This window comes from Sciurus vulgaris (assembly GCF_902686455.1).
Source record: "Sciurus vulgaris genome assembly, chromosome: 3".
In the NCBI taxonomy this organism is placed as follows: Eukaryota; Metazoa; Chordata; class Mammalia; order Rodentia; family Sciuridae; genus Sciurus; species Sciurus vulgaris.
This window is the reverse complement of record NC_136463.1, coordinates 162,330,644-162,347,011: the sequence shown is the minus strand read 5'-3', so window position 1 is coordinate 162,347,011 and position 16,368 is coordinate 162,330,644. Positions and strand designations below refer to the sequence as shown.

General features: G+C 33.7%; 1 protein-coding gene across 5 annotated transcripts in view; it reads left to right on the top strand.

Annotated features, from left to right (window-relative positions):
* KANSL1L (KAT8 regulatory NSL complex subunit 1 like) overlaps positions 1–16,368 on the top strand; it is a 130,004-nt gene that overhangs the window by 95,077 nt on the left and 18,559 nt on the right. The window lies entirely within an intron of this gene.

Here is a 16,368-nt window from a genome sequence, read left to right as displayed (position 1 = left end):
TTTGTGTGTGTGTGATTGCTTATTTGTTTTTGAACTTGACAAATTCATTTATAAATGTATAGGACAATGCAAAAGGTCAAGCATGTATGTTATAATTGAAGAGGAGGGTAGGGGAAAGCAGAACAACAAGAAAAAAAATAGATGTTATAAGGTTGTGGGGAGGGAATAGATGTAACATTCCCAAAGAAAATAATGAAAGGGTCTGTCCTACCAGATGCCAAATATTACTTTAAAGCTATAAGAATTAAGACAGTATGGTATTGGTGCAGAGGTGCAGGTTTGAGTAAATGAACAATAGAGAAAGCTCAGAAACAGACTTAATGTATTTGGGAACTTAAGATAGTCAATAACTTGGAGACTAGTCAGGTAAAGGTACTTTTTTTTCTTTTTGCAGTTCCTTTTTTAAAATTAGTATATTATAATTATACATAATGATGGAATTTGTTGTTACCCGTTTGTACTTGTACATAATCTCACAATGTAATTTGGTCTGTTTTGTTCTTAATACCCTTGCTCCCCTTCTCCATCTCTCTGATCTGCTTCCTTTGTTCTGCTGGTCTCCCTCCTGTTTTTGTGGAATTCCATGTCACAACATTTTTAGGAATAGACAGTCTATTAAGTTACCTGTACTGGGACAGTTGATTGTCCATATGAGGAAAAATGCAGTGGATTTCTCTCCCTTGTATAAATCATATCATCCATAGGTAGAATGTAGAATTAAATATGAAAGGAAACATTAAAAGGTGTTTTACAAACTAATATAGAATACATTATGGTCTCAGGGTAAAATATCCTTATAAAAATTTATAAAATTACAAAATTAACTTCATTAAAACTATGAACATTTATTCAAAAAACAAAGTGAAGACCCAGCAACCATGTGGGAGAAGAGATTTCTCACACACAACCATCATAGAACTCATAGACTATAAAGAACTACCTAAAGAAGAAAATGTCAATTAAATATAAGCAAAAGATTTGAACATACCATTTCATAAAAGATTCTATCAATGCACAAATTTTAAAAGTGGCCACCTCATTTGTGATTTGAAAAATGCAAATTAAGACAACGAAGTGCTATTTTCTTACCACCAACTGGAAATTTTAAAAAATAAATTAATATCAAGTTTTGGTTGGAAGTAGGATAATGGGAATGCTTATGGAGTACTGTGGGAGAGTAACTGGTATAAGGGCATTGGCAAATTGGTATTTTCTAGTAAAATTGAAGACAGATGTGCTATAATTTAGGGCTATGCTTTTAGAAAGATTTTTCTAAAAGATATCCTAGAATATTGTGTGATTTGGTGCATCAGTAGGATATACATATCAGTGTCCAGAGGTAACATTGTTATAACTACAAACTAGACGCAATCCATAGTCTAGCCATAAAATTGATAAATAATTTCATATATTCATGTAACAATTCTGTATCACAATGTATACAAAACATGCAGCAAATATGGATGAATTTAATTTATGTAAGTTAAAAAAAGTAAAAATAAATTTAATGAAGTTAGGGATAAACAAATAGAAAATTAAAATATAAAAAAACAAGTTGAGTAGTTTACAAATTACATCATAGTTACTCTTTTAAAATGAAGGGATTTGCAGTTAAGACTACAGAGGGGCCTTTGAAATGCAGGTAATGTTCTATTCATCTGGTTTAGAATTACATATGATGACCTTATTTATGACATTGTATAAGGCTTTGGGGTTGGGGTACTGGAGTTCAGTTACCACTGAACTACATCCCCAGCCCTCTTCATTTTAAATTTTGAAACAAGGTTTCACTAAGTTACTTAGGGTCTCACTAAGTTGCTGAGGCTGGCTTCAAACTTGTGATCCCCCTGTCTCAGCCTCCCAAGTAACTGGGATTACAGGAATGCACCACTGTGCCTGGCTGTACATTTAAGTCTTAAATAACTTTATGTTCTTATATATAGTTAATCATTTTAAATTTAAAAAATTTAAAATTCTGTAGATGAAAATTACTTCTTTCAAAAGCATGACTTTTTGTTTGAATAATTAATGTGATTCAAAATGAAATAATTGAAAATACATAAGTTAAAAGTCTTCGTCCCTCCTTGTTCTGCTACCCACCCTCTGACACAGTACCAGTGTTTTTAGCATCTAGTACATCATTCTGGATATTTGTATACACATGTAAGTGAATTTGTGTCCACGTTAACAAATATTAGCACACTGTGTAAACTGCTGTCTCTTTCCCACAGTTAATGGTGCATGTTAGAGAACTTTTTTTTTTCACATTTGTGAAAAATTTCCTTATTCTGATCCATAATCCAATGCATTATCCATTGGACCACTGGTCCATGATAAAGAGTTTCCTTATTCTTTTGTATTGTATTTCAGCATAAAGATGTTTAACCAGTCTTCTGGGGATGAATACTTTGGTTATTTACAGGTTTTGCTTTTACAAGCAATGGTTCAAATAATTATATTATGTATCAATTCATAGTTTTTAGAATTTTAAAATTATTGGAATAAAATTCATATTCCATAAAATTAAACATTTTAAAGTGAACAACTCAGTGGCTTTTAAGTACATTTACAAGTTTGCAACCACCACCTCTATCTAGTTCCAAAGCGTTTTCATCACTCCAGGGATAAACTCCTCACCTATTAAGTGGGTTTTCTCCATTTACCTATATTCACAGTCCCTGGCAACCACCATGCTCTGAATTTATCTATTCTGAATATTTCATTACATGGAGTTAGATAATGTGAATCCATCCTTTTGTGACTTAGTATACTGTTTTTGAGATTCATCTAAATTGTAGATATATCAGTGCTTCTTTCCTTTTTATGATAGAATAATATTCTATTATAATTATATCCTACCAGTTTTTCATGGTGGCTGAACCTATTTCATTACCACCAGCAATGAGGTTTACAATTTCTCCAAAACCTCAATAATACTTTTGTTATTATTGACATCCTAGTGGGTATGAAATTGGACCCACTGTGGTTTTGATTTGCCTTTCCCTAATGACTAATGAATGATGTTGAGCATCTTTTCGTGAGTTTACTGGTCATTTATATATCTTCTTTGGAGAAATGCCTTTTCGATATTTTCCCCATCTTAAAATATTTTTGAAGTATCAAAATGCATCAGTTTATTATGAATTAAATTTGAAGAACATATAGATCTTAAAAGCAAGAGCACAGAAATGCCTGATTCTTTAATTCCACAAATACCTAGCATCTCAAAGTAACATACATTTATGTTGCTCAATGAATTCTTTCCAATCTCTATAACAAACTAAATGTTATTGAATCTAGAAATTGATTTGCATGTAAGTTACCAAGTAAGTTATGGTTTCATGCATTGCTAGTAAGTGAAGCAAAGAGGGGATATTTCTCAACTGACACTTATATAGCTATATATTCATTGTTAATGATGTTGTGTGTGTTTCTTGCTTCAGAATTTAAGGATGATCTTTTTCCTGCTCAGTCATTTGAAGGGAGCAATAAATAAAGTATAAAATGATAAACTGTTTTGAATGTTTTTATGGAAAACATATTTTGAGAGGTTCAGGATATTTATTATAAAAAAAATGAACAGCTTATTGTACTATCAGTTGTGGTTTGCATACAAAGTGTTCCCCGGAAGCTCCTATATTAATGTAGGTATAATGATCAAATTATGATACCTGTAACCTAATCAGTAGATTAATCCACTTAGTGGATTAATAAATTTGCATGGATTACTAGGTTGTAACTGTAGGTAGTTGGGGGTATGACTAGAGGAAATGGATCATTGGGGGATATGTCTTAGGGATATTTTGTTTCTGGTTCCATCTCTCTCTCTCTCTCTCTCTGAGTTCTGAGAGATGAGCAGCTTTCCTTTGCATGTCCTTCTGCCATGATGTTCTCCCTCACCTGAGGCCCAGAGCAATGAAGTCTGCTGACCATGTACCAAGACCTCTGAAACTGTGAGCCTAAAATAAATTTTTGCTTCTCTGAGTTGTTATTATCAGGTGTTTTGGCCTATGCAATTTTTCTTGGCTGGAGTATTTAAATGCAAGAGCTCCTCCAAGACAAGAAGCGACATTTATTCTCATCCAAATTCCTGTCTCTTCTACAAAATTTTTTTTTTTTTTTTTGGTACTGGGGATCGAACTCAGGACCTTGTGCTTGCGAGGCAAGCACTCTACCAGCTGAGCTATCTCCCCAGCTCCCAAAAATAAGTTTTGCCTTTAATTATTCATAAATGTTATGGTGGTAGATCCAAGTGATAAAAACATGTATGGCTTCTTGGTAATCACATGTCTTTGCCAACTTTTTCAACACAAAACTTTTGAGGTACATTACTTCTCATGAGCTCAGCAAATCCTTCTAGAAGTAAGCACCAAGTTCCAGTGACAGACCACAGTAGTCATTCTTACCTCATTGTCTCTTTCATAAACTTCCTCAACAGGTTCTTTGCTTGCTATCACTTGTATGATATTGAAAAATGATAGTTCTCTGCTAGTCTTCCAAGTTAACCTCCTGTATGCCATACAACATAACCTCCAGTTCTTTATTTATCAAAGTACTCTAGCCACTGAAGTGGAACAACTTCATTAAAACCATTAAGGAGGGCTGGGGGCTATAGCTCAGTGGTAGAGTGCTTGCTTAGCGTGTGTGAGGTACTGGGTTTGATCTTCAACACCACATAAAAATAAATAAAGGTCTAAAAAAATGGTTGTTTCATTTAAAAAATCTTAAAAAAAAAAAAAAACACCAAGGAAAGTTTCAGTTTATTCTTGTACTCCTCGAGACAATACTCTTCTGTCATTAAACCATATATTCATCTTCATTCTCATCAGACACCAGGATATTGGATCTTTCAATATTAGGTCATGTGGAGTAACTGCCACAAATCTCCATCTCAATAGAAAACTACATTTCTAAGCAACATACTTCAGTGTTCTTGTGTCTTATCCAGATTAGGAAATTATAAAATTCAACATCAATAGATTCTAAATCCTTAAAGTTTAAGGTTTATTTTTTACTTAACCTACAATTTTAGAATGCTAAAGAGAAACCAGTATCAAAAACCTTGCCATGATATAGTGCCATTGCAATAAAGTAAGCAATGAAACAGAAGTATGAAATATGGTCTGAATTAATGGTTGTTGCTGGATTTCTCTGTAGAAATAGTTGTTTTTGCCTATATACTCAAAATAGCAGTACACTGGGTTCAAAACTTCATGTGAAAGCAAGAAAAGCAATTCTCTTGGTAGGTTACTATAATCAAGTCCATCTTCTACTCTAAATATTATATATCATCTTCTCAAGTTATAAGGTTTTAATGCACCAGCTGGTTGGATGGCATCTTCAAATAATATCTACTAGGACACATTGTTCTGTGATCAATGGGTAGTGCATAAGACTGGCACAAAAAATGAAAATGAACAAGTGTCCACCTGAAGTTGTATTCAAAAGCAATTTGTGAACTGTCTTTACTTACAGATGACTTCCCATCATGATAATCTTTGAATGCTATTCTTGTTTTAAGATCAACAAAATTATTAACACTTTCCCAAGCATACCTAATTTCCTAGCCTTCTGGTGGGGGTTCTTCATTCAATAAGCCTTGAGTTCTTGGATCTTCCCATTAAGTTGTTTTTGTTAGGATTCATTAAATAAAACCTACCGAATCCACTCTTTTTTTCCTCCAAGCCTGGTGGCAAAAGCCATATGGGTCATTTTCTGTAGCTAACATTGAAGCTGAATAGAGAGGTACCATTTTGGACTGTTACCTAACTCTCTGAAGTTGGTTCCCCTGAGATTGCAACTTTTCAAAATTTTGAATGGATTCCCTAGGGGACTGCTGCCATGTTGTTGCTCTGGGGTTATGATCCATGTAAACTCCCGTGATCATCAATTCTTCTTAACTTTCAGGTGAAGTTTGTACTTTCTCCCATGTGGTAGTTTAGGAGCCACACAGTTTTTTTTTAAAACTCAGTACTAGGGATTAAATCTATAGCTTCTCTACTACTAAGCTACATTCCCTTTTATAGTTTTTATTTATTTTTTGTTAAAATTTTAATACAGAGTCTTGCTAAATTACCCAGGTTAGCCTTGAATTTGTGAGCCTCCTGAGTTGCTGGGATTACAGGCATGTGCCACCACACTGGTTACATAATACTTCTACCATGAGGATCCTTTCTCTGTTTCCACCCTGTTGGCAAAGATTGTGTGTTGGCATTTCCAGAATGCTGCTGTACAGGTTTTGCCCATCCAGATGGCTGCCTTCATTTTCTAAAGCAGAACTATTTTCAGTATTAGAGGAGCCATGGGCTAATATGCTCCTAGTTTCAGATCCCAATTCTACACTGGTAGAAGGAATACATTTGTTGTGATTGAAGCCAGTATCTCTTGAATGGGAGGATTTTTGATGGTAGTGCTAGTATAATTTAAAATAAAGGTGGTTTCTTCAATGCTACTAGAATACCCATGGTGGAAGCATTATCATGTGGTGCATATGAGAATGATGCTCCATTAACAGTGTCAGTCAGATGTGATTTTGGAGCTGGTGTATTTTTGGGTCTGGTAGCAACCTAAGACAGAGATGGTGTATTGTCTCCATTACTACATATGAACAGGATGAGTTTTGGATGACACTGTGGGTACATGACTTATCTATCCTATTCTTACCTTCTAAAACCAATATGATACATGTTCTTGGTGAAGGCTCTATTTTGTAAGGTATCACCATTTTGCTATATTTTGGCTGGAGAGGGTTGATTTTCTTGCCCGGTTACCAATCCATCAAGCACAGTTGCAAATTTGCCAGTTTGCACTATGCCATTGTTGTTTTCCAAGGAAAGCTTTGTTTTCTATTATGCATTAACAGACCTTGTTTCAAAACTGTTGTTGATTTTAACTAATAAAGCACTTGCCTTTAAAGTATGATGACTACAAACTTGAAATTCCAGTAGTCTGTGGGGTCACATCTAGGGTTAGCTGTTCATCCCATTTTGGATTAGAACTAATGGATTCTGCTGTTTTTAAATTTCCTCCATCTATAACTATTTTTTTTTATTGTAAACAAATGGGATACAACTATTTCTATATATTAGAAAACCAGTTTTTTTTTTTTGTAGATATAAGCTTGTTTATTACAGCAAAATACAATAATGGAAATTAATTAGGTCCATTCTGACTCAGAGAAAAAGGAGTTTATATTATATTCAATATTTTTATTTTGCAAATACCTAGAAAGACATAATAAATGTTTAAAAGATTTTTGTAAAACAACTTTAAACTAAGAAAACCAGTTCTTTTTCTTCTTAGTTTGGCACTAAGAACAGTTACCTGTAACTGCAACCTTCCACTATGGCTGTTACTACTATCAGACCATAGTGAAGCAGTGGCAGTATACCAAAATTCATCTTAAACTATTATCAGGAACTATTAGATGCTAGGGATACTAAGATGAGGAAGACATGATTCCTTCTTTCAAGGAACTTAGTGGTGAAGAGACAACCCTGGCATGACGGTATGGGCAGGTAGGTTGCCATGGCAAGAGGGGCACCTCCTACAGAAGGGGCATCCTGTTGTAGCATGTGTATTGGCAGCTACTGGCTACAGCCACTAGGAGCCTTATACTGCTTTGCTGACACTCCCACAATACCACCCTGGTCACCTGCCACACTCAGGTGACTAATTTGGCCTATTTTTCAATGGAGTTATTTTGTTGAATTCTTTATATATTCTCAATATTCAACCCTTATCAAATATTATCTGCAAATATTTTCTTCCTTCTATAGATTGTCCTTATACTCTTGAGTAAATTGATGCACAGAATTTAAAAATTTCCGAATTCCGACTCATCTATTGTTTCTTTTTTTCCCCTGTTATTGGTGAAATATCAGACCCCATTGCCGATACCAAGACAGTGAAGATTTACCCCCATTTTCTTACAAAATACTTATGGTTTTAACTTTTCAATTTAGGTCATGGGTCCATTTTTAGTTAATTTTTATATTTGTTATGAGATAGGAATTCATTTTGCTTTCTCACCGTGGAGACCTGGTTGTCCTAGCACATTTTTTTTCTCCAATGAATCGTCCTGGTGCCCCTGTCAAAATCAGTTCTGGGCTTATTTCTACGCCTTTGGTTCTAACCCATTGGTCTGTCTACTCATATGCCTGTAGCACACTGTTTTTATTACTGTAAATAATGTTTTGAAATCTGGAAATGTTAGATTTCCATTATGATGTTTTCTTCTTAAGTGTTACATTTATTTTTATTTTTTATTGCTTCTTTTTAGTTATACATGACAGTAGAATCCATTTGACATGATAAAAAGCATGGAGTATATCTTATTCGAATTCACTCCCCAGTATCTCTCCTTCCCCTTGCACCATTCCCCACTTCCCTTTACTCTACTGATCTTTCTGCCATTTGCCCATAGTAGTTTTTAAAAATTAATTTCTTGTGAATATATACACAGTGGTGATTCACTGTGGTACACAGTAAAGTTATGTTAGATTCATTCTACTTCTTTCTTTTTCCCCTACTCCCTTCCCTTCATTCCCTTTTGTCTATGCCACTGAACTTGTATTCTTTTTGTTGTGTCCTCCCACCCCTTATTATGGATTAGCTCCCACAAATCACAGAAAATATTTGACCTTTGGTTTTGTGGGGACTGGCTTATTTCACTTAGCATGGGTCCGGATCCATCAATTTATCAGCAAATGTCATAAAGTCATTATTCTTTGTGATAGAGTAACAAACACTTCATTGTGTATATATACCACATTTTCTTACCCATTCATCTCTTGAAGGGCACCTAGGTTGGTTCCATAGCTTAGATATTAAGAATTGTGCTGCTATAAACATTGGAGTGACTGTGTCACTGTAGATGCTATTTTTAAATCCCTTGGATATATACCAAGGAGTGGCATAATCAGGACAAAGAGTGATTCCATTTCTCCTTTTTTCAAAGAATCTCTATACTGGTTTCCAGAGTGATTGCACCAGTTTGCAGTCTCACTAATGTATGACTGTACACTTTTCCCCACATCCTCATCAACACTTGTTACATGTATTTTTGAAAATTGCCATTCTGACTGGAGTAAGATGAAATCTGTGTTGTTTTAATTTGCATTCCTGTAACTGCTAGAGATGTTGAACACTTTTTCAAATACCTGTTGGCCATTCCTATTTCTTTTTTTGGTATCTTTTTTTTGCCCATTTATTGACTGGGTTATTTTTGGTGTTTTGAGTTCTTTGTGTATCTTGGATATTAACATCCTACCTGAGGAGCAGGTGGTAAATATTTTCTCCCATTCTTAAGGTTCTCTCTTCATGCTCTTGATTGTTCCCTTTGCTGTGAAACTTTTTAATTTGATGCCATCCTATTTATTGATTTTTTATTTTGCTTCTTGCATTTTAGGAGTCTTAAGGAAATGAGTTCCTGAGCCAACATGGAGTGTTGGGCCTACATTTTCTTCTAGCAGGTGAAGGGGGTCTGGTCTAATTTCTAGGATTTTGATCCACTTTGAGTTGTTCTGTGCAGGGTGAGAAATAGGGGTTAAACTTCATTCTACTACATAGAATTTCCAGTTCCAGCATCATTTATTACAAAGGCTATCTTTTCTCCAGTGTATGTTTTTGGCACTTTTTTCTAGTATGAGTTAACTGTATTTATGTGAGTTTGTCTCCCTGTTTTCTACTCTGTTTCATTGGTCTTCATTCCTGTTTTGGTACTGATACCATGCCATTTTTGTTACTATAAAAGTGTGGTATAATTTGAGGTCTTGTATAGCAACGCCTCCTGCTTCATTTGTTTTTGACTGAGGATTGTTTTGGCTATTCTCGGTCTCTTATTTTCCCAAATGAATTTCATGACTTGCCTTATCTATTTCCATGAAGAACATCGTTGGAATTTTGATGGGAACTGCACTGAATTTTTATGTGCTTTTGGTAGTAAGGCTATTTTGATAATATTAATTCTGCCTATCCAAGAACATGGGAGAACTTTCCATCTTCTAAGGTCTTCTTCAGTTTCTTTCTTTAGTGTTCTATAGTTTTCATTGTTAAGGTCTTTCATCTCTTTTGTTGGAATGATTCCCAAGTATTTTTATTTTTGAACTCTTGCGAATGGGATGGTTTTCCTAATTTCTTTTTCAGAAACTTTATCACTGGAGTATAGGAATGTAATTGATTAATGGGTGTTTATTTTGTGTCCTGCTACTTTGCTGAATTTTGAACTCATTTATGAGTTTAGAAGTTTTCTGACAGGGTTGTTTGGTCTTCTACATATAGGATCATGTCATCAACCAACACTATTTTAGCTCTTCTTTTTCTAATTGTATGCCTTTAATTTCCTTATCTTGCCTAATTGCTGTGGCTATAGTTTCAAGGACTATGTTGAGGGCTGAGGATATAGCTCAATTAGTAGAGTGCCTGTATCACAAGCACAAGGCCCTGGGTTTAATCCCAGCACTGTAAGAAAAAAAAAAAAAAGTACTATGTTGATAGGAGTGGGGAAAGTAAGCATCCCTGTCTTATTCATATTTTTAGAGGAAATGCTTTTTGTTTTTCTCCTTTCAGAATAATGTTGGTCTTGGGTTTGTCATATATTACTTTTTAAATATTGAGGTATCTACCTTTTATCACTAGTTTTCCTAGTGTTTTAAACATGAATGGATGCTGTATTTTGTCAAATGCTTTTTCTTCATCTATTGAGATAATCATGTGATTTTTTGTCTCTAAGTCTATTTATGTGGTGAATTACATTTATTAATTTCCCTATGTTGAACTTTCCTTGCATCCCTGGGATTAAACCCACTTGCTCATGGTGCACTATCTTTTACATGTGTTTTTGTATGTAGTTTGCCAATATTCTGTTAAGAATTTTTGCATCTATGTTCATCAAGAATTTTGGTCTGAAGTTTTCTTTCCTTGATGTGTCTTTGTCTGATTTTGGTAACAGTGTGATATCGACTTCACAGAATGTGTTTTGAAGAGTTCACTCCTATTTCATGACATAATTTGAGGATTGGTATTAGTTCTTCCTTTAAGGTCAGGTAAATTTGGCTGAGAATCCATCTGGTCCTGGTATTTTCTTCATTGGTTGGCATTTGACAGCATCTTCACTTTCACTACTTGAAATTGATCTGTTTAAGTTTTCTGTTTCCTCCTGGTTCAGTTTGGTTAAGTTGTATGTCTCTAGGAATTTGTCCATTTCTTAAAAGATTTTCTAGGTTATTGAAGTGTAAATTTTCAAACTAATTTCTGATCATCCCCTGGATTTCAGTAGTATCTGTGGTAATATTTCCTTTTTCATCTTGAATTTTAGTTATTTGAGTTTTTTCCCTTTTCTTTTGGTTAGCATTTTTTGTGGGATTTTCATACATGCCCTGTATCATGTTAAGTTCATTTTACATGTTTGTGAGTATATCCATTGGAAAGAGTCCCAGAAGCTTGTTAGGATGAGTTTGTACATATTTTATATATATATATATATATATATATATATATATATATATTTTTTTTTTTTTTTTTTTTTTTTTTTTTTGCCAAATTACCCTCAATATGGAATTGAAACAAATTACATTACCACCAACATCGTGTTAAAGTGCCTGTTTCCTTACATCTTTATAACACAGTAAATTATTAATGTCTTGGGCCTTTTTAGAACACGGTTGAGTAGTCAGAAAACATGCTGTTACATTATAGTTCAGTTGGCATTTATCAGATTATCTTCCAGTATTGCACTATTGAAGAACTGTTTTTTTCTCTTTACTGATTGATTATATCTTCTGTCCATTTTTCTGTTGTATACTTGTTACATTTTTCTTATTCATTTGTAGGAGTGCTTCATATAGCATAGGAAAATTACATTTTTATTATGTACTTTTCTCATATATGCATATATAAAGGAAATTTGACCTTTTAATGACTTTTCCTGTTTGTCTTTCGTCTTCCATGTTTTCTTTCCATACAGAAGTGTAATTTATATGTAGTTGAATTTATCAGTCTTTTTATTAAAATGGCATCTGCATTCTGAGACAGTTCAAAATTTCTTCCTCATTTGAAGTTATAAAATGATTCAGTTTTTTTTTTCATTTATTTATTTCTTCTAAATATTACTTTATTATCCAGTATTACATGTTCAGGAGAATTTTTGAGGAACTAACATGTTTCTATACTTCCAAAGCACTGGAAAAAAAATCTTGACATTCAGGAAATCTTGGGGGAGGAGATAAAAGAGTTCTGGGGAAAGGAGCTTATTTTCAACAGGATAGTCCTATGTCTTTTTGTATTACCTGACCTTAATCATATGAGTAAAACCTAGGAACAAGAGAAAGATCAAAGAAAATAGCAGACCTTGGTGGAAACAGATAATTTTAGAAAAGAAAATAACTCCTAGAACAGCATATTGTAAAAAAGAAGCAATCTTTTTGAAACAAAAATATGCCTTTATAAATTAAAAATAAAATTCCTAGAATTAAACTTCAGAAGTGGGAATTTCCCAGTACAGAGAAAAAGTACACATGCATATTTCCCAAACCTTAAAAAAATATGTTTTCAGTTTGAATAGGCCCATTAATTGCTGAGTTAATTATGAATTAAAATAATCGCCTACTCTTAAAAGATTGTCATGAAAGTTCTGAATAGAACATAACATCTAAAAACTTTTGAAGAGAAAACAAAGCTACCAACAGTAACAAAAAACATGATCTACAATGGGTAATAATGACTGCCCTTGAAATCCTGAATGACTCTAGATGGTAGGTGATCATGCAATGGTGTATCACCAAAATTGAAGGAAAATAATTTTGAACCTATGGATGGAATAAAGTATTATTTTTAATTGAAATAATTTTGTACAAAACCCAATAGAATAAAAAAGTTAGAACCAACACTCTTCTGACACATAATAACCAATTAAAAATATAGCATAAAACAAGCTGTGTTACCAAAAGCAGACTGTTTTTCTAAGAATCATCGGAGAACACATAAATCTATAGAAACAAATTTAAGGCTTTTACATAGGATATAAAATGTCTTAACAGTAGGTGATATTCAGCCTCCTGAACTGAAGTTAACTTCAAAATTTCAACTAGTTATTTTGAAACTTCAAAATTTGCACTGACTCAAGTATAGACAGTGGACCCCAGAATGAGATTTGCAGAACAATACAAGTAATAAAACATATAAATAAAGAATTGAGATCAACACATTAGAATTGTTGCCAGTGGGGGTAAAAGGGAATAGTAGGAGGATGAGGATTAATGATTGTGTGACTATATCACAGTTTATTCATCTGCTCTTGGACATTTGGGTTGTTGCTGGTTTAGGGCTATTATGAATAAAGCTGCTACTAATATTCTTGTACAACTTTGTGTCACTGATTTTTGAATAGTGTCATTTTACATTACTATGAGCAATACATGGAAGTCCCAGTTCTTCCCCATCTTTGCTGAAACAGTATTATCAATCCTTTTCATTTTAGCCATTCAACTGAGTAGTATCATGTAAATGGTGTTTACTTTGGGATTGTCTTTTTCTCACTTTTTAAGGTAAAAATTTAGAAAATTTTTTTTCTTTATTAATACAAGCATATCAATGCTTTTAATCTTCCTTTTGAGCACAACTTTAACACCCTGAACTCTGTGAAATATATTTTGCAGTTCAAAATATTTTCTCATCTCTCACAATTTCTTCTTTAATCTTGAATTTTTGAGAATTGTTTAATTTCCAAATATTTGGGGATTTTCCAAATACTATTATTGATTTCTAATTTAATTGCCCTGTGACTTAAAAAAAAATCTTCTGTATGATTTCATTCCTTTTAGATTTATTGATATTAGTTTTATGATTAGATAGCAAATAGTCTATTTAGGTGAATGTTCCATGCACTCTTGTAAATATAGTCTGCTGTATTTTGGTATTGTTTCTGTGTTGATTAGGTTTACTTAGTTGATAGTGATGATCATGACTTTTTTATATACTTGTTGATGTGGTACATTGGTTCTGATCTAATGTGTGGAATTATTTTTTGTTTTAAAGGAAGCTCATTTAGTTACCTGCAACCTAAAAAGATCTTCCTCCCTCCCTCTCTCCCTCCCTCCCTCCTCCTTCTATTTATTTTTTTTTTCTTTTGGAATAGGAATATCTATCCTCTGCCTGTCCCACTACTAAAATTTGGAAGCACGTAACTTGCTGGTTTCACTGGTTCACAGGTGGAGAAAAATTTGCATCAGGATGAAGTATAATTTGAATCTCACCCATATTTGATTTTGGTGATATTTAGATGAGATTTTGGACTTTTTGAATTGATGCTAGAATGAGTTATGGTTTGAAGGATTAGACCAGGCGTGGTCCTATAATCCCAGTTACTCAGGAGGCTGAAGCAGGAGGATTGTGAATTTAAAGCCATCCTCAGCAGCTTAATGAGGTTAAGCAACTCAGTGAGACCCTATCTCTAAATAAATACAAAAAAAGGGCTGGGGATGTGGCTCAGTGGTTAAGTGCCCCTCAGTTCAATCCCTGGTACCAAAAGAGGAAAAAAAAAAAAAAAGATTTGGAGGACTGTTGGAATTATTTTTCATGTGATGGGAAGTGAATTGGGGGACAAGGTGGAATGCTCTTTACTGACTGTTTCTCTCAAATTCACATGTGGAAATGTAATCCTCAATGGGGTGATAGTATTTGGAGGTGGAACCTTTGGGAGGTCTTTAAACCTGAGTCCTCAGGAATGAGATTAATACACTTATAAAATGGGCTGCACCTTGCCCCACCTCTTCTGTGTAACATTCCAGAGAGAATGCAGCCATCTGTAAATGAGAAAGTAGACACTCACCAGACACCAGAGTTGCCAAGATTGTGATCTAGGACTTTTTAACTCTGGAACTGTGAGAAATAAATTTATTTATAAGCCATCTACTCTGTTATTTTTATGACAGCCCAACAGACTAAGCTAACACTTTCAAGCCTGAGGTGAAAACAGAGAAGGCAGCCAGAGTAAAAAGACATTATCTTGAAGTGGTGGCAAATCCACAATATAATCGCAAAAGTGAAAAGGAAGTAGAGAATTGAAGGAAGTAGCTAAGAGCAGTGAAAAAGGATAAACACATAAGATATGTTGACGGTGAAAACAATAATGGTAATATATTATATGGGGTTGTACAGATGTGTAGAATTAAAACACCTAACAATGATAACACAAAAATAAATAGGAGAGCAAATGGATTTTTAATGTCCCGGTGTTTTTAGGGAAATGGTAAAATGAATAATTCATATTCTACTACAAAAGCTAATAGGTTAAGGATACATATTGTCATCTCTAGGCAAACCACTAAAAGAAAAGTGAATAGTGAATTCATAAATACAGGTTAACACAGGGGGGAAATAGAATATATTTGATTAATACTGAAGAAAGCAAGGTGTAAGAATCAATGAAATATAGAGTCAATGAACCCAGTTGTTGACCCTTTGAAAAAGTAAATAAACTTGATAAAACCCTAGTAAAATTCCTGAAAAATCAGGAATCAAGTTTGATTTGACATTTAAAAATCCATTAATGCCATTTGCCACATTAAGAGATTAAGGAAGAAAAGTCATGTAGTCATTTTGATAGGTTCAGAAAAAGCACTATTAAATTCAATATATATATTTTAAAGTCTTTTGGTCATCTAGGAAGATATCCTCACAAAGAACATATCAAAGTCCTATAGTCCATATCACTACTGGTTTTGATAAATTAATATCATTCCTGTTACAAAAAGAAAGCAAAATAAGAATATCTTCTTTGATGATTACTGAACTGGTGAGCCCATCTGATATGATTGGGATCCCCCAAATAACAATATTGGGATTTAATGAAAGAAATTAAGCTGCTTCCATTTGCAGATAAAATGTTTTGATAACAGAAGACTAAAAGAAGTTAGAGATATATTATTAGAATGAAGTTTAGCACAGCTGTGGAATGTTTAATATAAAAGTTGATTTTATTTTGAAAACCATTTTGTAGTTGAAATAGCAAATACTGAAATTAGGAAGAAAACAACTATATTTTTCAGGCTTTCATAGAAGACAGTCACAGAGTTTGAAAGACAGTGAGTAGGACCTAAATGGATGATGATAACTGCAAATTGTCAATTATTTTCACTCTACTGAGATAAGATGGGAGAAAGGCCCATTTCATGGACAATGCTTTTCACTTTGAAAAACTGGAAAAGGGTTGCTCATACCTTACCAAATTAATGGCTGATTCTTCATTAGCCTTTCTCATTTATTCCATGTCATTTCTCATTTATTTCCATGTCTTTCTCCCAGGTGACTTAAGTACAACATTCTTTTGGTGTTATTCGGATATTGTATTACTTGTTAACTATCTAGCAT